Consider the following 26,603-nt stretch of genomic DNA (forward strand, 5'->3'; position numbering starts at 1 on the left):
CTTCAATTGTTGGTGTTCTCTTCTGGGTCCTTACCTTTCTGTAGCCTTTTTTTTTTTTTTTAAAGATGTATTTATTTATTAGAGAGAGAGCAGGGGATTGGCAGAGGGAGAGGGAGAGAGAGAATCTCAAGCCGACTTCCTGAGGAGCACAGAGCTGGGGGGGGGGGTACTCCATTCCACAACCCCCAGACCATGACCTGAGCTGAAACCAAGAGCTGGAAGCTCAACCGAGTGAGCCACCCAGGTGCCCCTTACCTTTCTGTAGCTTTAAATGAGTGCATGTTTCACAACAGTGATGCTCAACCTTTGATTAATTTCAGGAGCATTTGCATTTGGGGGAAACTTCTGTAGTGGCCTCTTACCGTTGTGTTTGGGGGCTGCCCTGCATATATTTTTGTTACAGTAGTTTTTAATTACCATAGATAAATTATTGTTTACCTACATGATTTCTGCAGTAGGCACCTAGAGATATCTCTGGATTATTTTTGTTTATTATATGGAATCACCCATAAGCCAGTGCAAATTCTAAACATCATTACCCTGCCCAGAAGTAGAAATGAACATAAAATTTATCATTTAAATTCAATAAAGTTTTGGCCACATTCTAATTCACCCAAGTTAGAATCTGAGACTGCCATTGTTTACTTTGAAAACTGCCCAGCAGGTGTATGAATAGCAACTCCAAGAAACATAGCGCCTTGACCATTTTTTAGGAAGGCAACACCCTTCTAAAAACATAACTGCTGAGCTCATCAAAGAAACCACAGCCGCGGCGCCTTGTGCTCCAAAGGCTACGGAAGGGCGCAACGTTCACTTGAGCAAAGAACGAGTCTTTCACTGTTTATTTTGGTTACGGTCGCTTGTCCTTAAAGGGAAGCAAATCAATTAGCAGGACGAATGACACGGTGGTTCGTCACCGAAGGGAAAGTAGTATTAGCCTCATTAGCTTGGAGCAGCCTTGCAGCGCACACCTAGAGTTCGCCACCGAGCGGACCTATGACTTCCCCTGCCAGGCAACCTTGTGAGGTTTGGAAACCCACCTCTACGACCTAGGCCTGGGCGACACCCTTGGAATAACCGCTGGTGTCCCCCAGCCCACTCACGCCGACACCAAGAAGCAGTTCCTGAATAAGGCAAGGTACGGGGGGCGGGGGGATCCCTTCCCGGCCCCATCCTTAAAAGTTGCCGGGAGTGGCGCCCGAAGAAGTTTCCCAGATCGATCTCGGTCACCGCTCAAGGAGGTCCGCTCTGGGCCCTCAGGCTTTCCGCCGGAGCCAATCGGCCCCGCCTGCCAAGCCCCTCCTTCCCTGCACCTTTAATGGCTGAGAGAGCGGAGGGTCGGCTGGGGTTTTCTCCTTAAGAAGTCGCACCGGTTTTTCGAGCTCCGCTCTGCGCCTGGGCAGCCGCAGCAGCGGGAGCGGGCGCTGCCGCCACCGGGCCGCGGGTGAGTCACTGTTTGGAAATGGAGTGGGCGGGCGAGGGTGTGAGAGAATGAATGATGTCAGGGGCGCGCAGGGCGGCGGGCGGGGAGAGCGGGCCGCCGGGCCGCGGTAAACACGGAGCGCCGCGCCGCGCCGCGCCGCGGACGGAGCGGGCGGGGAGACCCCGCCCTCGGCGCGCACGGAGCCGCCCTCGGCCGCCGAGCCGGCCGGTGCTGCAGCGCCGCCGGGAGCGGCCTCGCGGGGCGGCGGCCGCGGGAGGGACCCGGAGAGGGCGCCCACGGCGAGACCCCGAGCAAACTTTCTAGCGGCTTCGGCCCGCGGGTGGCTGCGGCGGTGGGCTCCGTCCCCTAGCCGCTCCCCGCCCGGGCGCTGGTGCCTTCCGCTGGGAGCGTCGGGAGCCCGGGCCGAGAGCGGGTAAGGAGCGCGCGGAGGGGCCGGGGAGGAGATGGGGCTGAGAAGCCGCGCGTCGGGTGCCGCGCGGGGAGGGGGAAGGTGGCTGGCGACCGCGGACGTGGCTCTAATTCGGCCCCCGCGCGCCCCGCCCCAGGGCATCCTTGGCTGGTGTTGCCTGGTAGGGGGGTGGATGTGTGGCTGAGGCTTCTTGCTCTGAGCGTTCGTCTCATTCATTTGCAACCATTTCGGGGAACTCGGTCCTGGCGTTGAAAGGACACAGATTCAACCATACCTTGTCCAGAGCCACTCCGGAGGGCAGGACTGAAGTTCAGGAGGTGGAGGAGGGACTGTCTTTTTCTTCTCTGAGAGCCACTTACTGACGATGTGTGAACGGCAATAGTGCAGCCCTGGGCTGCCCACCCTGAAGCCTTGAAACGTTTGGCATTCCCCAGCCACTCTGCTTAAGGAAGGGGAGGGTTGGCTTCTCCGGGCAAACGCGTGGGAATGGACCCGTTCCCCTCTCCGAGATACGGATAATCGTCAGTAACCCGCAGCCACCTCTTGAAACAACTCAGATGTTCGGTCATCTTTTATATCTATTTTCAGTCTTTGCCATTCTTCTGTTTCATCTCGTCTGCTCCGATAGGACCTCAAAACGTTTCGACGTGTATGGTAAATTTTGAAGAGATTCCACTGTTCAGGGACTCTAGGTTGGGCGTGGATTTTGAATTTAAACTTAACTTTGCAAATCCTTGGTGTCACTCGTACTCTCAGCTACTAACGGTGGGTTCTCAGTCACATTAAACCCTCTGACTCGGTAAAATGGGACTGTAACTACAGATGATAGTAACGAGGGTTTTAGAGCGAGAAAGACCTAGCATAATGTCTGGCACAAAGCAGACCCCAACCGATTGTAACTGTTTATGTATAAGTCATGGTGTATTCCAGAGCTGGCATGGGTGAGAACCAATTAGTTTCCACAAAATTTCCCGTTATAAATTTGGTGGGCTGGGGTTTCGGGTGGGAAATCCTTTGGCAAGTTCCTTGGGTCTTCAGGAAGTTAAGCATTTCGCTGTGGATACCCGAAAGGGTTTTGATTGCCCCCCCCCCATTTCAGTGGAACTGCCCTTCACTGTTTTAAACAGATTCAGAGCAACCCCCCAAAGTGAAAAACTTGGGATTTGGAGGAAGACTGGACGGGTGGAAAACTGTAACCTTAACTTTTTTTTTTTTTCTTCAAAATAGGCAGTGCAGAATTTCCTTTTTATAGTCCGTTCCTTGGTTTGTTGCTAGTCTTAACTCACTGTAGTCTTCGGTTGAAGTGTTGTTTTATGAGTTAATATTTAATTTGGTTTCTTTAGTTTTCATTTTTAAGTAAAGCGGGTTGACTTAGGAACCTGGAGGGAAATACTGGAAACCATTGGGTTGCCACCTCCTGGCCTCAGTTTCTCTTCTCCTGGGATTTTATAAAAGCCCAAGGAAGTATTTGGAAGGATAGGAAGTATTTGCTCGGGCATTATTGGAAACATTTGTTCTTAACCATATCTACAACAGCTTTAAGGGTCAAAAGGTCACTGGGAATTTTTGACACCACCTGATGTGGAAAGGTCTTGGGCTTTGGAATCCAGAAGACCTGAGGCTATCTGGATGGTTAACTTACTTGCCATATATGAGCAAGTGACTTAAACTCTTGGGTTTGGGAGGGACTTTAAACAAAATATAGGGCAAAATAGAAATAATCTTACATCTATTAAAATAGACAATGGAATACAAATGGGAACTTTTTTAAAGAAGTGATACTTTGAAGTGAGTTTGGGGAGGGCAGTGACAATTACTGAGAATTCTAGACAGTTTTGGACTAGAGTAGCCTACCCACCTTTACCTAGTCTCTTATGGAGGAATTGACTCCTCTAACCTGAACTATAAGACATTTATTCACTTCATTCCATTGTTAAACATTTAGTGAGCAGCTACTATATTCTAGCCACTATGCTAGGTACTGGTGATGCTAACATGAAGGAGATTTTGTAAATGTCCTTGAAGCTTACAGTCCAGTAGAGAGCGCCCCTTGCCTTTGATGATGGGGGGTGGGGAGAAGGAGCCAAAAAGGAGGAGAGGATGGGGAATTGGGAGGAAACCAGAAGTGAGTAGGCTCCCATAGGCTGCCTCCCACTGGTAATGCAAGATCCAGTGGCTTTACAATGAGTCCTGAATTGGGGCTCATAAATTCTTAGGGGGATGAACAATGCAAATATGCCTTGCTTTGCCCAATAAAAATATTAGAGACAAGTTAGGCCGTTAAGTTAAAATAATTTCAAATGAACCCCAGAGCAAACTTGTTTAAATGAAATCTGAAGGGTAAATTCAGCTAAACCAAGATTTATTGACTGTGAGCAAAGCACTATGGTAGATTTTTAAGAAGATAATCACTGTGTGAGAATATTCCAATTTGTTAAGTTTTCCCTGTATAATAAGTAGTATATTACTTAACGGAAGTTTAAAAGTACAGATTAAACAAACCAGCGACCACCCAGAAAAATCACTTAATGTTATATCCTCAAATTCTTTTTCACCCCTGTGTGGTCATATAACACAAAGAGCTAACGTGTGTTGAGAACACTGATTTAGAGAAATTAAATAACTTGCCTGAGGTTGCACCTGCTAGGAAGTCATTCTCTACAAAACTGAGTTTATTCCCTACACACAGTTTTCTAATTGCTTTTTTCATCCAAATATGGACATCTTTATCACTAAAATACTCTTATACAGCAGCTTTTATAGTTTTCTATTCTCTGGCTGCATCCCAACTGAACCAGTCCCCTATTTTGGGAAAGTTAGTTTCCAGTTTTACTATTTTAAGCAACTCTGTGCTAAGTATCCTTCTAGCTATATCTAAGTGTCTATCCATGATGATTTTGGTCATTTTGCATTTTAAAAAGGGAATAATAATGTTTCATGTAGCTGCTTTTTTTTTTTTTTTTTTTTACCATATTCAGAATTAGAAAACTTTCTCTTTAAAATTTAGGAGTTTGAATTTCTGTGTTCCTTTAGTGGTTCTCATAAGATTTCAGCAGTAGGATCAACATTCTCTGTGGAGCTGCACAATAGGTCAGTAGCTCATTACGCAAGGGATTTATCTGATGAAAACAGAACACACAGGCTTTCTTAAAGAGATATTTGGGCTTGTATTTTGTTATTAGCCATAAAGCTAAACTTTTGTGGGCAAATAGAGCAGAATGGAGCAGTGCTAATTTTGCCAGGTAGCTCTCCACAAGAAATTCTACTTCCACAATTTGCCTCCTTAGCACCCAGAAAGATGGACAAGTTAAAAATTTCAGACATTGCCTTTAGCAGATTTATCACTACACTAGGTTTAGACCAAGCTCCATCACTTTTAAATAGGTCACCTTTTTAAAAACCTTCTGCATTTGTTGTTTGATCTCTTGAAAAGCGTATCATTGGTAAGACATTTTGGGGTTGATTTAATGAAAGTGCAATAAATTTCCATTTGCTAATTTTCATTATAGGTATAAAGCATTTCTTCATTTAAGCATTCTCAGGTTTTATGATAATATCATACCCTCTTTGCTACCCTGAGTCAGAATTTAAATTTTGCTTTAGGTTTATTTTTCCATTTCCAGTGCTAGTTACTTTATCCTCACGGTTTTGATAAAGGATGTTGGATTATGAGTAGTGGTCAATTCAGCTTCTTCATACAGAAACTCAGATCAGTTCTATTTATTAATTTCTAACAACAAGTTGCAATTCAAAACAGAATGTAAAGAAACAGGTAATAGAATAAAAAGCATAAAAAGGGGGGTGCCTGGGTGGCTCAGTCGATTAAGCGTCTGCTTTAGGCTCAGGTCCTGATCCCAGGGTCCTGGGATCCAGCCCCTCATCAGGCTCCCTGCTTAGCTGATGCTCTGCTTCTCCCTCTCCTTCTGCCCCTCCCCCCGCTCGTGTTTTCTCTCTCTCTCTCAAATAAATAAAATCTTTAAAAAAAAAAAAGGATAAAAAGGGCAAGGTGTTATTTGCTGATTGGTTTTCTCTGCTACCAAACCTAATTTGATGATTTGCTTACAGTTTAAGATTCAGCTTTACAATTTTGTGTGTTAGTTTGATCATGTCACTTAAAATTTTCAAACCAAACTTGGCACATTCCTAGATTTTTTTTTTTTAAAGAAGCATTAAGTGGATTGATTGTTGTGTATGTACATCTTTCCTTTCAATATATCCCTTCGTACTGTTAAAAAAAAGAATAAAACCACATATTAAAATTGTTAAAGAGGAGGGGATGAAAGGAAATGAAGGTAACAAATTCAAAACCGAACTGTCAGAAAAGACAGCCAGCTGCTAAAAGTCAAATCAGGTGAAAGACTCTGGAAGGGCCCCTTCAGGTAAATGTCACTTCTTTGCCTGGTAGTGCCTGTGCTGAGGTTCTTTTATCGTGATACATTTCACCTGTGGGAAGAAAGATGCCCAGTTGTCAGCGCTAGTCTCAGGCAGAATTGAGAAGGAGCTGAGATACCCACCTTCGGGCATCCTTGACTCTTTTAAGTTTGCCTGGCAGTACTCGCTTCACCTAGAAAGTCTCCATGAGTATCTGAATAAAGGCAAATTGCTCCCCAACTGAAACAATGGAACTGGGGGCATCATATTTATGGAGGATTGGGGGGATGCGTGTCTACCCCTGGACCTTAATTACCTCTTTTTATTAGGATGATTATAAATGCAAAATATGTGATAAGAATTAAACTCTTGAAACGCTTTTCCGTGAATGGGAAGGAACTGAAGGGAGGAGGGGCTCTGGAGGTGGAGAGACCGCTGCAGAAACAGGATGGGAATGTGCCAGAGGCAACTCTGTGTCCCCTGGGAGGCCTGCTGGGAATTGGCTCCTCCTCTTGGAACTGGGGTCCCGGGGCATCCTGGAGGGGCTGGCCTGGCAGGGGTGCAAACGTATGTCACAGGCCTCCTTGGCCCGTTCCGCTCATGAGACTCATCCTGGGAAGGCACCTCTTAACACCCACTCCACTGGACACTCCAGTGGAAGGGGTTAAAAATTACTTTGGGCAATCCGATCTAGCATCTAGAGAAAACGTGAAGGAATGAGTTTTCATTTAGGGGTAGGGAAGTGGGTCAAAGCAAGAATACGTGGTTTGGGATCTTGGACCACTTAGCTAATTGAGATGCCCTGGAGGCAGACTTTTAGATGGCAGTCCGTCTCCAAAGAGGAGCAGAGATCTCTCAGGAAAATACTTGCATGGAGGTAGCTGAACGTGAAGCCAAGCCTTTGAAACAGAGCTGGCCCTCCAGGCTTGTCACACCCAGGAGCTGGAGCAAAGCCGGTAAAATAGTAATGGTTAAATAATGGGAGAGACTGGAGATAGCATTTTTAAATCTACATTAGAACCTCTCTTCATCTTCAGGCTGACCTGCAAAATAGAAACTGTGCGCTCTCCACTGTGGAGGTAGGGAAACAATTTTTAGAAAGGTTAGCGTACTCAAGGCTGCAGAGCTGGTAGGAAGTAGAGCAAGGGCTTGAAGTGAGGGCCAGCTGATTCTAATGCCCTGCACTGCCCAGTATCCCTCAAGGCTTTCTGTAAGCTTTCCACTCGCTTTGGAGATATGGCAGTTTGCGGGGGAGGGGGTAATATATTTTGATACGGGATTGTGTGTTTACCATGGGATGCTTTTCTGGTCTGTGCTGATTTAAGGTCATGGAGGAATGCCAGGGAGGTGAACACACACAGGCTTAGGCCCACCTGGACAAATGCACATCTCAGAAAACAGGAGCAGCTGTGTGAAATACGAGGTCTCAGGGCCTCCTAAAGAAAGACGCACTCACTGGGGAGGACAGTGGGGTGTCGTGAGACCCAACACCACTGCTCACCACTAGGTGACCTTGGGCAGCTTCCTCAGATGAACCTCCATTTCCTGGCTGTAAAAAGGGAATAAAATATTTACTTCAGAAGGTGACCATATGATGTATAAAACTTTGTGAGTAAAGCATTGGGGGTAATGCTTGGTTCATATAAATACTCAGTGGCTTAGCGTTCATTGTTTTTTTGCCTGCAAGCTGCATCTCAGACTTTTAAAGACAAAGTGTTCAATCCTATTACCTCAAAAATCAAGTTATCTCTTCTTATTTCCTTTGTAATAGAAGAGCCGTTTGTCACATCCTGCGTGTATTGGTAGGGTCTGGGTCCTGTCGTTCACCCTTCCGCTCATCCTTCTCGTGGGGGTGAGAATAAAATCATGGCAGTTGTTTGTACAGTGCCATCGAATTCAAGAACTTTCATAAGAAGTAGATCTCATCAGCTGCGAATGCTGCAAAGCTTTCAAAGCAGCAATCACAATATGCCAGGCCTCTCAGCAGATGCTGGGAGGCTTCATGTCGCCTCATAGCCGCCACTGTGCCCTACAGAGCTCAGCCTTCTGAGGAGTATTGTACCATGAGCCCCACTGTCCCAGAAAATGCCCGGGGCCATTAAGAATCACAGACCCTACTGTCCTCCCCGATGCTGTGCGTCTTTCTTTAGGAGGCCCTGAGACCGTTTATTTCACACAGCTGCTCCTGTTTTCTGAGATTCGCATTTGTTCTGCAAGTTGTTTAACGTCCACTTATGACCCCGCCCCCAGTAGCTACCAACCTTAATAGTAACAGAGGGCATTGTTTTTGTTAAATTAAATATATATGGGGGTGTGTGTGTGTATGATATATCCTCTATGATGAATTGGTTAGTGCTGAGAAGTACACTCCCTTGGAATACAGTTTGATTGGCAAGTTATAAGCAGTAGGCAGGAACATTTCAAATTGTATTTACCAGATACTGAAAGCACTCACTATTTGTCAGGATTTTTTTCTGAGCACTTAGAACTTATTTACATCTCCCCAAATACTCTGAGGCGCATATTATTATCCCCATTTTAAGGATCCCCATTTGAGACAAAGGTTAAGTCACTTGCCTAAGGTCACACAGCTGGTAGGCAGAGTTAGGTTTTGAAAGCAGTTTGGCTGCAGAGTTGAACCACCACACTGGTGATAGAACCTAGCGTGTATCTCACAATTTGCGTCCCCTTTGTGTCCTTGCACATGTAGTTTTACTGAAGGAAACCTCACACCTGTCCAAACATGAGATCCCTGTGATTTACCATGTGGAGGGTTAAACTAGGCCCTATATTTCAGTATCAGTATTGAAATATGGCAGTATTTAATTTTCAATACGGTATTGTCAAACATTTTTTTTTTTAAGATTTGTATTTATTTGAGAGCATGAGCCGCGGGAGGGGCAGAGAAGCAACTGCCCGCTGAGCGGGGAGCCAGCCATGGGGCTCGATCCCAGGACTCTGGGATCACTACCTGAGCCGAAGGCAGACGCTTAACCGACTGAACTATGCAGGTGCCCCTCAAACATTTTTCTCTAAAAGTTTCTGAGTGTTCAGTCAGGCTTGGTGTTGAGTCTGGGAAAGAAGTACATTCTTCCATTCCCCTGAAGGGTGCATTCGACTCAGCAAGATCTGCAATCTTATGCCTGCTACTCTAATGATATTTATTTTTTTAAGTTTTAGGGCTTTCACCTATTATAGTTGAAAGTCCTATTGGGGGAGAGTAGCTTGTGCATGTGAGGTTTCATTGACTGTTTTCTAATTAGTATTGAAGATGGTGGTAGGCAGAGTAATGGCCCCCCCCAAAGGTTTCACCTCCTGATCCCCAGAATCTGTGTATCCCTTATGTTATATGGTAAGAGGGAATTAAGGTTGCAAATCAGCTGATGTTACCATATGCAGATTAGCCTGGATTATCTGGTTGGACCCAGTGGAAAAGAGAAGGCCAAGAGTCAGAACCAGAGAGTCAGAACTAATAGAGCTTTGAGTTTAAAAAAGTCAAAGGACCATTGCTGGCTTTGAAGATGGAAGGGGGCCACGAGCCAAGGAATGTATGCAGTTTCTAGAAGCTGGAAAAGGCAGGGAACTAGATTCTTCCTTAGGGCCTCCGGAAAGGAATGCGGCCCCGCTGACACTTGGATTCTAGCCCAGTGCAACCCGTTTTGTACGTTGACCTACAGAACTGTAGAAAATAAATGTGTGTTGTTTAAGCCACTGAATTTGCAGTAACTTGTTACAGCAGCAAAGGGAAACTAATAGAGTTACCAGAATAATCTGCGTTTGGTTCTGTTCCTTAGGCCAGCCCCGGGAAAGCTGCTTAATCTCATGATTTATGGTTATGGGCACATCAGGTGTAGCAAGTGTTTGCATTTTGGGGGCTATCCTATTTTACGTGCAAAAATAATGACTTTGGGGGTAGAGGGAATTAACTTGATAATTCTATACATTTTTACACTTAGCAAATGTTTAAAATGCCAGTACCAAGGTTTTAGCAAAAAAAAGTGTGGGTTTTGGAGAGTTGCTGGACAGCAATGTGACTGCACCCCACGGAGTGGTGGTCACCACCCTGCATTTGTTTGAGCGTAAGATGATAGTCCAAGTGTGGTAGAGCTGATCATTTGAGGTTTGACTCCAGATTCCCTTTAATTTTTTAAAATTTGCTCTTTGCTTATCTAGCAATGTTAATATGCATTCTCTGAGAGCAAGGATACGTCTATGCAAGGGCTTCCCAAACTATAACGAATTAAATAAAAGATGGTATCGTTCATTGGATCATCTATAGTAAGTATCCAAAGGGTTATAGGCCCCCTGAGTAGGTGGTATCTTGGAATTGAAGCATCAATTATTGATATTAAAAATAACAATTTTAATGGATGGGTTTTTTTTTTTTTTGAAGGAATCTTCCCATAACTAATCTTACATTGTGATTTGGAGACAACTTCTATTAATTAAGGAATTAATTACTTTGTTACAATGTAGAAATAGTAGTGTAGGGAATAAAATCTTAGGAATTTTCCCATATAAAAAATGAAATAAGGGCTAATGGAAGATTTTTAAAAACAATTTTAAAGAAATGTGGGTGGAAAATTAGCTGAATGGCATAAATATATATATATATGTACATATATATATATATATATAGCAGTTTCTGGGGGGAGAGACTGCCTTGTAAAGAAATATTTTAGGGGCGCCTGGGTGGCTCAGTCATTAAGCATCTGCCTTCGGCTCAGGTCATGATCCCAGGGTCCTGGGATCGAGTCCCACATCGGGCTCCCTGCTCAGCGGGAAGCCTGCTTCTCCCTCTCCCACTCCCCCTGCTTGTATTCCCTCTCTCACTGTTCCTCTCTCTGTCAAATAAATAAATAAAATCTTTAAAAATATATATTTTAAATATTGGAAACTCTTAAAACCAAGAGCTAGGACATTTTCTTATTTGCATTTCCTTTAAATATACCCTTTTTAGATTTGGAGTCACTGTGTTATTAGTTTAGGGGGGAAATTATAGACGTATAAAAAAAGTAGGATTGATTTCCTCTTATAAATGTGAAAACTCAAAACGATGTGGGGGAAAGAAAGTTTTGGTCTGTGTTCTAAAATGCTTTGGGCGGAGATTTTTCTAGGCTCTCACTTCTCTAGTCTAGGAACTTCCTGAGCCTCGGCTACGGGGGTGCAGTGCCCCTATACGACTCTTGACTCATTTGCTTGCATTTTATCCCCATCAAGTAATTCTTGGTGAATGGTTCGCTTTTCCCTGCCAATATCTCCATAGCAGAATGAGGATGTCTAGGTTATATAGGAGGCCTGGTAACCTTCACTCGTACCAGAAGGTATCTATCCCATCTCCTAGCCATCATTGATAAGTTAATAGACTGATGTTTTCTGTTGCCTCTTTCATTAGTATGAATCAGCTCCTGAGCTTCTCTCTCCTGGGTGAACTGATGAAAGAGTTTCTGGGCAAAGACGAGACCTGGGACCAATGTGCTGCCCTGTCCTCCCCCCAGGAGGTAACCATCCACTAAGAACCCAGGGTTGTCCAGTAGAAATATATATGAGCCACACATGTTAGTAACATACGTAATTTGAGTTTTCCACCAGCCACATTTTTTTAAATAAAAAGTTAAAAAAGTGAAATTAATTTTAAGAACATATTTTAACTCAATATATCAAAATGTTATTTCCTATTATCCATTATGATCAATCTAAAAATTCTTGACCTGTTTATACATTTTTTCCTAAATCTTTGAAATCCGGCATGTACTCTGCTTTCACAGCACATCTCTACGTGGATTGACCACGTCCCACGTGCTTAGTCACCACGTGTGGCTAGCAGCTACGCTACTGCGCAGTGCATCTCTGACCAGCTTTATCCTCAAGCAGTAATACCCTCTGTGAATCTGGAGAGAATTCTTGAATAGTTGCCATCCAGTGATTCTGGTAGGTTGTATAAAAACTGAATGATGTCATGGAGTCGCCTTGGTGAGCTCCAGAGAAAGCTGGTTCTGGTGCCTTTTGCTAGAACGAGTGAACAACAGGCTGAACAGTACAGTGGAACATGTCTCTAAGGTTGTCGGTAACGTAAATGTGTGAATTTCAATGTCAGGAGGTGTGCCTGGGCCTAGAAAAGAATTATTTAGATAATTAGGCTCATGCTTACAGAAAAGATGACTGTTCACATGCATTTGTGAGCTGTGATACCATGGGACGTGTGCGGCGTCTGGCCTGGCCCCAGCCCCCGGGCTTCAGGGCATTTAACTCCTCTCGTTTCTCACCTCACTGTCCAACCTGTTTATCTGCCACTGTCTTCATCCTGTCCTTGCCCTGTTTATATGTATAATGCTGCTCACTAGTTACACTCTTGCTCAGTTGCTTATTGTAACAATTTGAGAAGCAAGACTCCTGTAAAACCTAGATGACAGAAACCATCGCTTGATATCAAATATCCGTCTGCCAGGAACTTTAAGATTAGAGTATAAGAAGGCCTAGGCACGGAGTGAGAGGGAGAGAAGGAAGGGAAGGGTGCAGGTCTGTGTGGGAAAATAACTAAAAGCAGAGGGTCTCAGAGCAAAAAATTCCCCAGCTCCTGGGCAAGCCACTGTTGTCACGAAATTCCAAGATAGGTTTCTTTGGGTTTCATAAATGTATTGACTGATGCAAACACTCCACAACACAGTTGAGACATAGTCCCAAGCCCTTCTCAGTTCCTTCTGAAATTGATTAACACGCTAAACACAGTGTTTTGAGCACTTGCTATGGGCTAGACTTTATTCTTGATTCTAGGGAGTCAGTGAACAGGAGTCGAGGTTTCTACCCTCATGGAGATTTTTGGAGTTGATGTGTTGAGAGAAGAAAAGATGCTGCAAAGAAAGGTTGAGCCATGTAAACAAGTAAGACCAATACCTAAACAAGCTCAAGTTCAGGTTGGACCTGTTCTTTAGAGGCAGCATGGTCACCTGGTGATCAGAGTGACTGGGAAAGCCTGCTCCAGCCCAGGCAGGAGAGGCTCCTTGGAAGCCGCGGGACTCGCACTGAGGTGTAAAGCATGAAGGGAAGGGTGTGTGCTCGGTCACACAAGGAGCGGGTGGAGGAAGTGGTGAGACCGGCGGGATCCAGCAGGGTGGGGCTTTGCAGACTTGGTCGGGAGGATGAGCCTTCTTGCAAATGCCACGAGAAGGTGTCTCAAAGTGGTCTAAAAAGGAGCAGGCATGATTTACATTGGTGACAGACTCTGGGGGCTGGGCAGAGAAGGAAGCAAAAGGGGCCGAGAGTAGACGCAGGATCTGTTGTGAGGCCACTGCCCGAGGAGGGATGCGGCCGGCAGCAAGGGGGCAGGGTTGGAGAGGGAGAGCCCTGGACAGATTGCAGAGTGATGGAGGTAGGCCTGACAAGATTTATGGGGAGGCTTGGAGGAGTGACGCAAGCGAGTAGAAGTCAAGCAGGACTCCGGGATGAGAGAGTTGCAGGGAATGGAGTTCTGTTCTGGCCACCGGTTAGTTTGAGTTGCCTGTTAGCCCTTCCTAAAGGAGACAGATGTCAGCCAGTCGTGACCAAGGGACCCGCACTCGGGGGTGAAGTCGGGGTCTGAGCTGTTTAGGGAATCTGCCGTCACCTAGGGGGATTTCACAGGCAGAGAAGAGAGCCAGAGATCAGGCTCCAAGCAATGGCAGGAATTGAGAGATCGAGTAGGAGACCATGGAGGAACCAGTGAGGCAGGAGGAGGACCAGAAGAGATGCCGACAGAATCCGGTGTCTAGAGCAGGATGGGGTAATCAGTGCTGTTGTAAGTTCTTGAGAAGTTGAGTAAGAGAACACAGTATTTGCTGGGTTTACCAGTATGGAGGATTCCTTTAGGTGGTGATCTTGTTTTTTAGAGAAGTGATTTAAGGCACAAATGATTTGACCTCCAGCGTCCCCTGCAGTGGACTTTCCTCACTCTCTCCCTTCTCCACATCATCCCTGTGGCCTAGGTGTTCTCTCTTTGTTCCAGAAGTACTGAGGCCTTTCTCTGTCCCTGGACTACCATATCGGAACATGATTTTAGGTTCTTTCGGACTGAGCTCCTTAACAGCAAGATTTATAGGGTGGTGGTTGTTTTGTTTTGTTTTGTTTGTACATCCTAGCATGATGCAGACACTCAATACACATTTTCTGAATCAATGCGTTGAGTATTTTTGAATACTGTGTTTTTGCTTGTGTTATTTACCCCTGTGTTGTGGCAGGCAGAGGCCAAGGAAGAGCACAGAAGTTTTCAGATTCTCAGTCTGCTGCCCTCTGCCTTCTACAGCCGTGGTCTTGCTGGGCTGAGGTTAGCTTTTGCTCAGGTTTGGCCCCTTCCTCCCTCCCCACCATCCCCTCTTCCCCCCGCACCACTTACCAGAGGCTGCTTTGGAAGCCTTGCTTAGCTCTGGGCTTCCCTCAGTCCTCTCTTCTTAGCCCTTTCATGCATAACTTGTACCTTCTTGGGAGCCACATGCGAGCACCTGTGGATATCACTTCCCTATTTCAGAAACTGCTTCTTGTCCCCACCTTCAAATTCTTTGGGTGAAGTCGTCTGCAATTACTCCATACAATTTACCTACCACTTTTACCCCATTGCATACTTAATGCATCTTAAAGGCCTTGAAGCAACTGATTATAGCAACAAGAGGGTTCTTTTTAGCAAGTTTTTTCTTTTCTTCCGTGTGTGTGTGTGTGTGTGTGTGTGTGTGTGTGTGTGTGTGGTGTTATTTTCCCACCAGGGTTGTGTGGGGAGAATTTTTTTCTTCTACACTATTTCTATCACTTTGTTTTCTACTTCATCATCCTTCTGTTGCAACACCGCAATTATCCTAGTTGCTGTGGAGATATTAAGTGCATTGCTAATAATGGAGGATTATTCCTTTAGGTGGAAGAATAGAAGCAAGCGGAGAATATAAATCTTTTTGTGCAAATGTTTCCTAGTAACGATAACTAAGTGGTACTAGAGACTGTGGTGCAGAAATGTCTATATGGGGTTGGCTCATGTTTTTAGAAAGGATTGGCTTTCTTAATTAAAGAAAATATTAATTTAAGCTTCTGGTCCTCTTAGAGATTAATTCCCTAGTTGAATACTTTACTATTCATTCTTTAGTTTATATTCTTTGTCTAGTAGGACGTTGTCCCATATAGACTAAATTTTTTGTGGACTTCATCTTTTAAAATTTATTTCTTAACTTTTTTTTTTTTTTTTTTAAGATTTTTTATTTATTTATTTGACAGAGAGAGAGACAGCGAGAGAGGGAACACAAGCAGGGTGAGTGGGAGAGGGAGAAGCAGGCTCCCCGCAGAGCAGGGAGCCCGATGCGGGACTCGATCCCAGGACCCCGGGATCATGACCTGAGCCGAAGGCAGTCGCTTAACCGACTGAGCCACCCAGGCGCCCTTAACTTTTTTTTAAAATAAAAAACCTTTAAAAAAACTTTACTGAAGGATATACATTTTAATATTGTTCATCTGATTTTTATCTCATGAGATCTTGCAGTTTTCCGTGGACTTTTTTTTTTTTAAGATTTATTTATTTTAGGGGCGCCTGGGTGTTTCAGTTGGTTAAGCGTCTGCCTACGGCTCAGGTCATGATCTCAGGGTCCTGGGATCAAATCCCGCATTGGGCTCCCTGCTCAGCAGGGAGCCTGCTTCTCCCTCTGCCCCTTCCCCCTGCTCATGCTCTTGCTTACTCTCTCTCTCTCAAATGAATAAATACAAAATCTTTAAAAAAAAAAAGATTTATTTTAGAGAGAGAGCATGTGCAAGCATGGGGAGGGGCATAAGGAGAGGGAGAGAGAAACATTTAGCAGACTCCTTGCTGAGCTGAGCTCTGAGCCTGATGCGGGCTTGATTTGACGACCCTGAGATCATGATCTGAGCAGAAACCAAGAGTTGGATGCTTAACCAACTGTGCCATCCAGGGGCCCCTCCATGGACTTTATTATGATTAAAGTGATCATGTGTCCTGGTTTGCCCTGGACAGCCCCAGTGTATAACTGTTGTCCTGGTGTGATTACTAGTAAGGCTATCTTGCACTCTCAGAACTGGCCTGGTTAGGATGTTGAATTATATGGTCACCCTAATTAAAGACCACATTTATTTTTTAAATTTTTTAATTTTAAAAGATTTATTTGAGAGAGAGAGCAGGGGGGTGGGGCAGAGGAAGAGGGAGAGAATCCTCAAGCAGACTCCTCACTGAGCTCGGAGCCTGACTCAGGGCTCGATCCCAGGACCCTGAGATCATGACCTGAGCTGAAACCGAGAGCCCGACGCTTAACTGACTGAGCCACCCAGGTGCCCCTAAAGACCACATTTAATAGAAAACTAAGGGAATGAAGTATTTTATATATTTTTGTTTTAATCCAGATAACATATGTACATATTTTTAGATATAGATGGATATACATATGTGGATTATATACACCTGTGTATATATATACATACACACACACACAAATATGTATATATATTGTTTTCTTTTATTTCCTCCAACTAATGGTTTGGAACTTGCCAAATGTCTTTTTTTTTTTCTTTTTAAAGATTTTATTTATTTATTTGAGACAGAGAGAATGAGAGACAGAGAGCAGGAGAGGGGGGAGGGTCCGAGGGAGAAGCAGACTCCCCGCCGAGCAGGGAGCCCGATGCGGGACTTGATCCCGGGACGCCAGGATCATGACCTGAGCCGGAGGCAGTCGCTTAACCAACTGAGCCACCCAGGCGCCCTTGCCAAATGTCTTGATGCTAAAAAAATTTTTTTTAAAATGTCTTGATGCTATAGAAAGACACATATATACTTATACACATATGTATAAACATACACACACACACACACACACATGAATTTCTCATCTTCATGATTCCCTTATGTTATATTTTCACTAAAACTCATTTTACTGTAATAATGCCTGACTTGGCTCCTCCTAAATGGACAGGAGCTATATTCAGGGATTAATGTCCAAATAGCTGTTCTGATTTGAAATGATTTTTCATATCTCATTTGATTTCCCTCTGTCCAATACAAATGCTCACCTGCTCACCTGTTGTTCACATTAGATTTTTTCCCCTGCATGTGGTAGAATTGGGTGTATATCCTAGACTATTCGTTGTATTGTCTATTAGCGGCTCAGTTATTGGTACACCCAAAGATAGGACATCAGCCACTAGAATAAGAAAAGAAAGGTCTTTTAAAATCTTGGATATCTTGAAGAGTAAAAAGTACCATTTTGATATTCAGACTTGCATTTAAAAATATGCACATTCCTTCCCTAACCTATCCCCCCTTAGTGTCAAGTTTATTATTGTAAAATCTCTGAAAGTCATGTTAAAATTTTTATAATTGATCCAAGATCCTTGGGAAAATTTCTGGGAGTTTATGTTCTGGGGCCAAGGGGATCTTGAAGTGGCTTGAAAAGAAGGCGTTAGTGAATTGCTCTCAGGGTTAATCTCTCGAGAAGGGTGCTGGCACATGCTTCAGTATGTCGGGGGAGCACAAGTTGGTTGAAGGAGGGAGGGCTTGGCAAGCAGAGAGTGCCATTTTGTGCCAGGCTGGGTGTGCTGTTGTAAACAGACAGACAAGGTCCCTTCCCTCTTGGAGCCTACCACCTAGTGTGGGAGCCATCCAATTAAAACAAGGAAACAAGTATATAATCACCAGTTGTGAGAGTGGATCAGTAGTGCTGAGAGAGAACAAGAGGGGAGACCTTCTCTAGGTCAGGAAAGCACCCCTTGAGGAAAGAAGATTCAAGTTGAGAGCGAAGGCTGAGAAGATGCTAGCCATTTGTAGTTGTTAGTGCGAGCATACAACCTATGATGGGGTTGCTGTATCAAGGTGGGACTCAGGTCAGATAATTTGTTCGGGATCATTTCGTCAGTTCGTAGCAAATAAGGTGCCCTCTGGGTTCCTCTGTCAGTGTTTCTCAACCTTTTTTTTTTTTCATTATTGCCTTTTTTAGATAGTTTTTTCCTAACTATTCCCTTCCCCCTGTGAAATTTTAAGGCCCTTTGGAGGATCACAAACCATTTCTTCCATCCTTAGAGCACCAATTTTCACCAATGAGAATGCACACTCTATGAGTTATTGTCTGTGGGGTGCATTTTAGGGCAGTCAGGAATAGGCTTTTATTGAGTTAACATAGCATCCTTGGATCTCCATCTGGATTTGAATTTCTTGAGGCAAAGACCGTCTCCAGTAGGGACAACAGTAATAATGGGTGCCACTTACTCTGACTTTTTTTTTTTTAATCTTTCATGAGTTTAGGAAGAGTAAAATAAAAGCATCTGAAGCAGAGTATGAAAAACCCTAAAGGGTCTAGTTCATCTAATTTTCTATTTAGATGAAGAAACAACAATTACTAGGAAGGCTGGGATTAATCAATCTCTTTAATCCACTTCGGCGCCATTTCCAGGACACTCTTGGTAAGGAGCAGATTCAGGAAGATGGTGATCGTCAGGAGCAGTCCAGGTTTTATTGTACAGCCTGAAGATTTGCATGTGCGCAAAGTTGCAGTCCCACCTAGGGAGATTAAGTTGGCAGATTCTTCAAATACTTTTCTAAAACATGATAAAGATCATGAGAAGGGTGCTGTGTAGAGGGGTGAAAAGGAAAATCTGATTAGTGATCACTTCTGTGTTTCCAAGGCAGCACATCTGTCGAAAAGGCAGCTCTACAAGAACTTAGGAGAAAAGCGAACTAAAGATATAGGATACCAGTAAGCTTTTTAAGAGAAGGAAATTAAGGGGGTGATGTAACTATTCTTTACCACTCAGATTCTTTTGTCATTAAGGTTGGGATTATACACGTCTATAGGACATGGGTTTATCGAGATACTTCATGTAATATATAAGGTTGGGAGAAATGCAGGGAATATATCTGAAATTAGGTGATGGAACCTCTAGTCTGGCTCCTTCTCTGTATCACATATGTGAGAGAGAGAAATTTAGATCAAGCTTGTTCTAGTTAATCTGGCCAACAGTCGTGGAAACTGGAGAAAGGTGTACCCGTTTTAATGACCGGTCTTGTAATTTCCTCCTGTGCCTCAGTGAATTTTGGAGATAGGCTCAGTGGATGACACAGACTTCTAAATTTTGCAGTGATTACTTCCTTTTACTGTATCTTCATCCACCTCCAGTCACATACAGATTTTAATTTTTTTTCAGTGGTGTAATCCAAGTCTACTCCTCCCCCCAACCCTTTCTAATCTTGCTTTTTAGTTGTTTTGTTTACCTTCTCGACAAGCCCATCACCTTTAGTAGGTGAGCAAGAAGTAGGAAAATTATGAAACTACAGCCAGATAGATGTAATTTTTAAAATCTTTCCAAAGGGTAAAGCGGAAAAGATGAAAAGTAGAGGTAATGTATGGTTTCAGTCCCTAAACCTCGTTTCTGTTCTTTTTACCCCATTTGTACAAGCAGTGGAGTCCTGGCCTTACTCAGCCATCATTAAGAAAATGAAGCTCAATTTGCTTGTTTGTTTTAAATGATGAACTTGCACCGTGCTTCTAAAATGCCATTTGTGAAACAATCAGGGTTGGATACATACTTTTTTATCCAAGTAACTAATTACCTATTTTTGAATTCTAAGAATCCTTTGATTCCTTCCGACATGAAACAAACAAAAGAACTGGGCGCCTGGGTGGCAACAAACAAAAGAACTGGGCGCCTGGGTGGCTCAGTTGGTTAAGCGACTGCCTTCAGCTCAGGTCATGATCCTGGAGTCCTGGAATCGAGTCCCGCATCGGGCTTCCTGCTCAGCAGGGAGTCTGCTTCTCCCTCTGACCCTCCTCCCTCTCCTGCTGTCTGTCTCTCATTCCCTCTCTCAAATAAATAAATAAAATCTTTAAAAAACAAACAAAGAACTGTTGACAAAATGCCTTTTTTAATCATTTGTCTTCAAAAACATTTTTATTCATTCAAATGAGATTTGATTATCTTCTACAAAGAATTTGGATTGAGTCTTTAAACCCAGCCAGAATTTAGCAAATATAGCTGTCTGATGAGCCACCTTTATTATTAAATATTTGTTTATAAACCATACATGTTACTAATAGTTTCTAAATATTATGTCTGGAAACGGAAGTAGTGGAAGTGATGTGTCAGCTGTGAATTGCCGTGGACACGGTTGTCAATGAGAAGCGGAAGGAGCTGAGGGTGTGTCAGCTACAGGACATTGGAAACGTAAGTATGAGGCCCAGACTCCTTAGAGTCAGCCTCCATCCCGAGGCTGCTTTCACAGGAAGAGGTTCCAAGGTCCCACACCCTTTGGGTTAGGACTAAAGAGTAAAATCATCGTGCAGTAGGGTTCTACTTTACAAAAGGCATTCAGGGTAACCAGGTTCCATGTGCAGTTGTGAACTGACAATGTAATTCATAGAAGCCTTAAGAAGGCTTGATTGAAATTGACATGTTTAATTTAAGATCACAGTATACAACTTACATGGAATTTTGCAAAAGGCAGAAAAATATCTTTTGGACCTGGCCACTATTTCAGTAGTCACATTTCCGTCTTATTGGCAGATATGCTTCATGTCAGCCACATCTTAACTGATGGAAGGCTCTTGGTGGAAGGTTGCTGGAGGCAAACGCAGCTTGGGAATTCTTCCGTTAGGGGGCTCCATTAACATGAGTGTTTGGCTACGAGAATGTTCTTGAGGGATGTCTTAGATGTCCTGTTGGAAGCAAAACAAGTCTTCTCTTAGATGTGGTTTCATCTGGGAACAGTTTTGCAAGTGACACATTATGGATTTGTGCTAAGCGCCTCCCTCTGTGCATAGGCTGCACTGAATGAGGCCTTTAATTTCAGCAGGGATGAGATATGCCCTGCCATTTGGTGTACAGAGCATAGTCTTCGTGTTGGTTGGGATGGATATGATGTGGAATATGAAAACCTGTGGGGGCAGTGATGGAGTTACAGATCTAAACATGTTCTACCACAAAATGGAGCGCTGCCCTGACCACAGAGGTTGCTTCGTCAACATTAAGTAGTGTTTAGAACGCTCTCTACATTTAGAAGGCTTAAGGGCTTTTGAATTATAAGGCACATTTAGATCAGCGGTGTGTTTGAGCAAATTGTCTTTGTCCTTGAAGGACATAACCAGGACTGTTTTTGCCATTAATGTTGGAATATTGTTTTGCAGCTTAAATCATAATACTTGGATTTTTTTTATTTTTGAAAAAATTATCCATGTCTTAAATGTGAATGAGTTTATAAGTAAATTTGAGAAGTACTTTTTTTTAATTAATAGGCTTTATTTTTTGGAGCAGTTTTAGGTTTACAGAAAAAGTGAGCAGAAATTGCCGAGTTCCCATATGCTGGGCCCCCTCCCCGCCAGTTTTCCCTATCATTAACATCTTGCTTCAGTGTCATACATTTGTTTTCATTGATGAGCTGATATTGACACGTTATTATTAACTAAAATCCATAGTTTACATTAGAGTTCACTCTTTGTGCTATGTATTCTATGGATTTTGAAAAATGTGTAATGACATGTATCCACCATTACAGTGTCATACAAAATAGTTACACTGCCCTAAAAATCCCCAGTACTTGACCTTTTCATTCCCCTGCCCTAACTCCTGGCACTCACTGAGTTTTGTTTTTTTTTTAAGACTTATTTATTTTAGAGAAAGGGTGTACAAGCTGGGGTGGGGGGAGGAGGGGCAGAGTGAGAGGGGGTGAAGGAATCCCAAGCAGACTCCACGCTGAACACAGAGCCCGACATGGGACTCAGTTTCACAACCCTGAGATCATGACCTGAGCAGAAATCAAGAGTCAGATGCTTACCCAACTGAGCCACCCAGGCGACCATTTGTAGATGTTCTTTATCAGGTTGAGGAAATCTCCCTCTATTCTTAACTGAGAGTTTTTATCAGGAATGAATGCTGGATTTTGTCAAATACTCTTTCTGTGTCTATTGATATGATCATGAGATTCTTCTTCTTTAGCCTCTTGATGTGATAGATTATTGATTTTTTAATGCTTAATTAGCTTTGCATGCCTGGTATAAATCATAGTTATGGTGTGTAATTGTTTTTTTACATTGTTGGATTAAATTTGCTAGTATTTTGTTGAGGACTCTTTTTTTTAAAGATTTTATTTATTTACTCATGAGAGACAGAGAGAGAGAGAGAGAAGCAGAGGGAGAAGCAGGCTCCCAAGGAGCAGGGAGCCCGATGCGGGACTCGATCCCAGGACGCTGGGATCATGACCTGAGCCGAAGGCAGACGCTTAACTGTCTGAGCCACCCAGGCGCCCTGTTGAGGACTCTTTTCATCTTTGTTCGTGATGAGAGATATTGGTGGTCTGTAGTTTTAATGTCTTTGTCTGGTTTTGGTGTTACAGTAATGCTGGCCTCATAGAGTGAGTTACAAAGGACTCCCTTTGCTTCTGTCTTCCAAAAGAGATTGTAGAGGATCGGTATAGTTTCTTCCTTAAATGTGTGGTAGAATTTACCCATGATGCCATCCGGGCCAGGTGCTTTTGTATTTTGGAATATTATTGATTCAGTTTCTTTAACAGATACAGGCTTATTCAGATGATCTGTTTCTTGTGTGAGTTTTCTCAGATTGTATCTTTCAAGTAACTGGTCCAGTTCACTTAGGGTATCAAATTTGAGGGCATAGAATTGTTCATAGTATTACATTATTTTCCCTTTAAAATCTGTAGTGATGTCCTCTCTTTAATTTCTGATATTAGTAATTTGTGTTGTCCCTTTTTTTGCTTAGCCTGCCTAGAGACTAACTAAGTTTAGTAATCTTTTCAAAGAACCAGCTTTTGGTTCCATTGATTTTTCTCTAGTAATTTCTTCTCAAGTGCATTGATTTATGCTGTCATTTTTATTATTTTCTTTTACTTTGGATTTAATTTGTTCTTCTTTTGCTAGTTTCTTAAGGTATAAGCTTAGCTTATTGATTTATATCTTCTTTTCTAAAATATGTATTTGCTACTCTAGATTTCCCTCTAAGTACTGCTTTTGTTGCATCCCGCAAATTTTAACAAGTTGTGATTTTATTTTGATTTAGTTCAAAATATTTGAAAATTTCTCTTCTTCATTGATCCATGTGTTAATTAGAAGTGTGTTGTTTAATCTCCTAACTATTTTGGGATTTTCCAGCTCTTTGTTATTGATTTCTAGTTGAATTCTACTGTGGTCTGAGAAAGGAGACACCGTTTGATTTCTTTTAGATTTATTAAGGTGTGTCTTATGGCCTGATATGGTCTATCTCGGTGAATGTTCATGTGAGCTTGAGAAGAATGTGTATTCTGCTGTTTTTGATGAAGTCCTCTACATATGTCAATTGATCTAGTTGATTGATTGTTTTGTTTTGAGGGAGACAGAGCACGCACATGTGTGCGCACATGTGCAGGCAGGAAGAAGGGGGCAGAGGGAGAGAGAGAATCTTAAGGAGGATACGGGGCTCCATCTCATGACCCTGAGATCATGATCTGAGCCAAAATCAGGAGTCGGATGCCTAACCAACTGAGTCTCCCAGGTGCCCCCCAGTTGACTGATTTTTATTGTTGGGTTCAACTATGTCCTTACTGATTTTCTGCCTGCTGGACCTGTTAAAGTGACTTTTTAAAGATCACAATTAGCAATATCAGAATCGAGATTAAAGCCAGATCTCCTAATTGTAATGAAATATTTTTTACCCATGATGTTTCCCCTAGGAAGCCCCTTTGCTTCTTATTTTCATCATATTTCCTACTGCTGACAATTAGAGAGTGGCTCCCCACTAATACACTATTACAGTTTAATCAAAGTACTGTGAAAAGTAAATGGGTATATCCTGACTGGAGAGAGTACACATGTGTGCATTTCTTGTATACATTTTGTTTGTTTAGAGATGTGATGGAAAACTTTATTATATGCTATCCGTAAACCTTTCTGCAAGGATAAGTTAAGAATTATTCTTTACTTTTCCCTGTAGCAAGCTTTAGACACTGTAGGGAGATGGGGGCAGGTGAATCTGGAGTTCTTTTTCCATGTGCTGAACCTCATCCTTTTTTGAAGGTGGCATATGCTAAGGTCAAGGTGGCATCCAAGGTGTCCAAGCCCATAGATAGTACTCTGAAAGCAAGAGAGAGAGAAGCATGGTCACTAATGACAACATTCATGTTTACTCCTTCAACTTATACTTTTTGTACCTGAGGTGTAACCTCTGACCGTGCATGACTTAGAAGCTCAAGGTAAAAGCATGTGGCTGACTTACTTATTTGGTCAGCATCACCATCCTATTTGGTGGCAGCTCATTAGAGCCTGGGTGGTGCCTCAGCTTCCACCACTGGGACTTCTGGTTTACATCTAGATGCTCAGCTCTGGCCCCTACTCCCAAAATGTGTTCATCATCCCAGATCTCTGGGTGATTGCTTCATCTTCCTTTATCTTGCTCAAGATTCAGTTACAAAAAGTTCTATTAGCCAGCCCCTCATTTCACTTCCTTCTTTCTTCTTCCTCTTTTCCAGTTATTCCTGGTACTTTAGTTGTTCTATTTGGACACAAAATAACTCTTTGGAGTCCTGAGAGTTTACTTTCTTGACTCTCCTTTTGTTCTCTGAACATCATCCTTCATCTGATACTTAAAAGAAGATCTCGGGGCTCCTGGGTTACTCAGTTGGTTAAGTGTCCTTAAGTGTCTGACTCTTGGTTTCAGCTCAGGTCAGGATCCTGGGATGGAGCCCTGCCTCAGGTTCTGAGCTCAGCACAGAGTCAGCTTGCGATTCTCCCTCTCTCCCTGGTCTCCCTGCTCTCTCTCCCTCAAAATAAATAAACGAAGACCTTAAAAGATGTTGGCTGTGTGAAATAAGGCTTATGTAAATATGCTGGTCTGTAATTTGCCCTGGCATTGTTTGGAAGGAATGTTGGAAGCCTGTTGGATGAGACTGAGAGATGGGCAATGATGCACAAGGTAAACCAGGTAAACTCTTTATAAACGAGTTGAAGGAAGTATAAGTTATTCATTTTTAAACCAAGTTTCTCACAAGAGAAGCAAACTGCTGATAACTAGTGAGGAAGCTAGAGTGAACCACCTCTTAGAAATCTTAAGAGCAAGGACAACAGGGGCACCTGGGTGGCTCAGTCATTAAGCTTCTGCCTTTGGCTCAGGTCATGATCCCAGGGTCCTGGGATCGAGCCCCACCTCGGGCTCCCTGCTCTGCGGGAAGCCTGCTTCTCCATCTTCCACTCCCCCTGCTTGTGTTCCCTCTCTCGCTGTCTCTCTCTCTGTCAGATAAATAAAATCTTAAAAAAAAAAAAAAAAAAAGAGCAAGGACAACAGAAGAATAGGAGAGAAAAATAAAAACTGGAGGAAATGGTCCCAGATCCAAGAGACTGGAATGGCTGAGAATCTGAAGGAGATTCCTGAGCAAGAGATGGAGGGTTTGCACAGTTTAACGCTGGATAAACGACTCAGGTGTAGCTAGTGGGCTCATTCTGTTAAGCTACTCAGGTATGTACAGGACACTGTTGGAGCCTGGTGGTTTTGATTATAATACTTACGTGTCTCCTGAGGAGCTACTCTGCCTCCATCAAATGTACTCTCTCCCTGACCAGCGGTGAACTCTCTCTGGCAGCCTCTTACTAATAACAACCCCCTCCCAAATTTGTTTCCATCTTAGTTCATATTTATTCATGTCTCGTTTCATTTTTACTTCTAGCTTCATTTTTATTTTAAAAGACAAGATTTTGAGCCAGAGTAATCATAGTACATTTTGCTTTATGTACTATGTACATATGTACATTTTGCTTTAATTTTATGAACTGTAATTATGCCGTATTTAACCCGAAACGCTGACCTCTTTGCTACTGGGTGGTACATTACCACAAATGGCATCTTGCTAAAAAGAAAACTTTTAAGTTTCCAGGACAGAGTGTTTTTATTTGCTTACCACACACAGTGACCAAAATGAAAAATAGGGTTTATTATTTTTATCCTTAGTACATAATGATATTAAACAGACTTTGTACTTATGGTAAATGTTTTTTTAGAGATTGTTAATATGGTAACTGACATTTGGAAATTTGTGTTGGGATTTTAGCCTCATCTTTTCTCTAACTTTTTAATTATGACAACAACTCGTGTTTATTTTAGAAACATTTAAACCTGGATAAGAAGGAAAGTTTAAGTCACATATAAATCTGTCACCTGTTACTATTTTGCATTATCTTTCCAGCATTGTGTTTACACATGCAACTTTACAGGATAAATAGGGTCATACACATATTGCTCGTTTGTACTCTTGAATGTATCATGAACCTCTTGTCACTCCCCACTAAACACGGTAAGGAAGTATTTCGTATTCCATTGTGTCCATCCACCACAGTGTATTTAAGCAATCCTCTGTTGTTGGACACTTCGTTATTTCCAGCTTCTTACTATTGTCAACAA

The 26,603-nt window shown here is 43.0% G+C and overlaps 1 protein-coding gene across 2 annotated transcripts in view; it reads left to right on the plus strand.

The window, feature by feature from the left end:
• The first annotated feature begins 940 nt into the window (after positions 1-940).
• Positions 941-26,603, plus strand: part of SGMS2 (sphingomyelin synthase 2) — an 82,095-nt gene continuing 56,432 nt past the window's right edge. The window contains exon 1 of one of the 2 annotated variants that reach the window (XM_035030245.1): positions 941-1,444. The gene's annotated coding sequence lies outside the window, so the exon portion shown is untranslated. Of the gene's footprint in view, positions 1,445-1,668; positions 1,857-26,603 lie in introns of those variants that run through there. The other variant, XM_035030244.1, reaches the window with a different exon arrangement.

This window comes from Mirounga leonina, unplaced genomic scaffold (genome assembly GCF_011800145.1).
Source record: "Mirounga leonina isolate KUSES-001 unplaced genomic scaffold, KU_Mleo_1.0 Mir_357, whole genome shotgun sequence".
NCBI lineage: Eukaryota > Metazoa > Chordata > Mammalia > Carnivora > Phocidae > Mirounga > Mirounga leonina.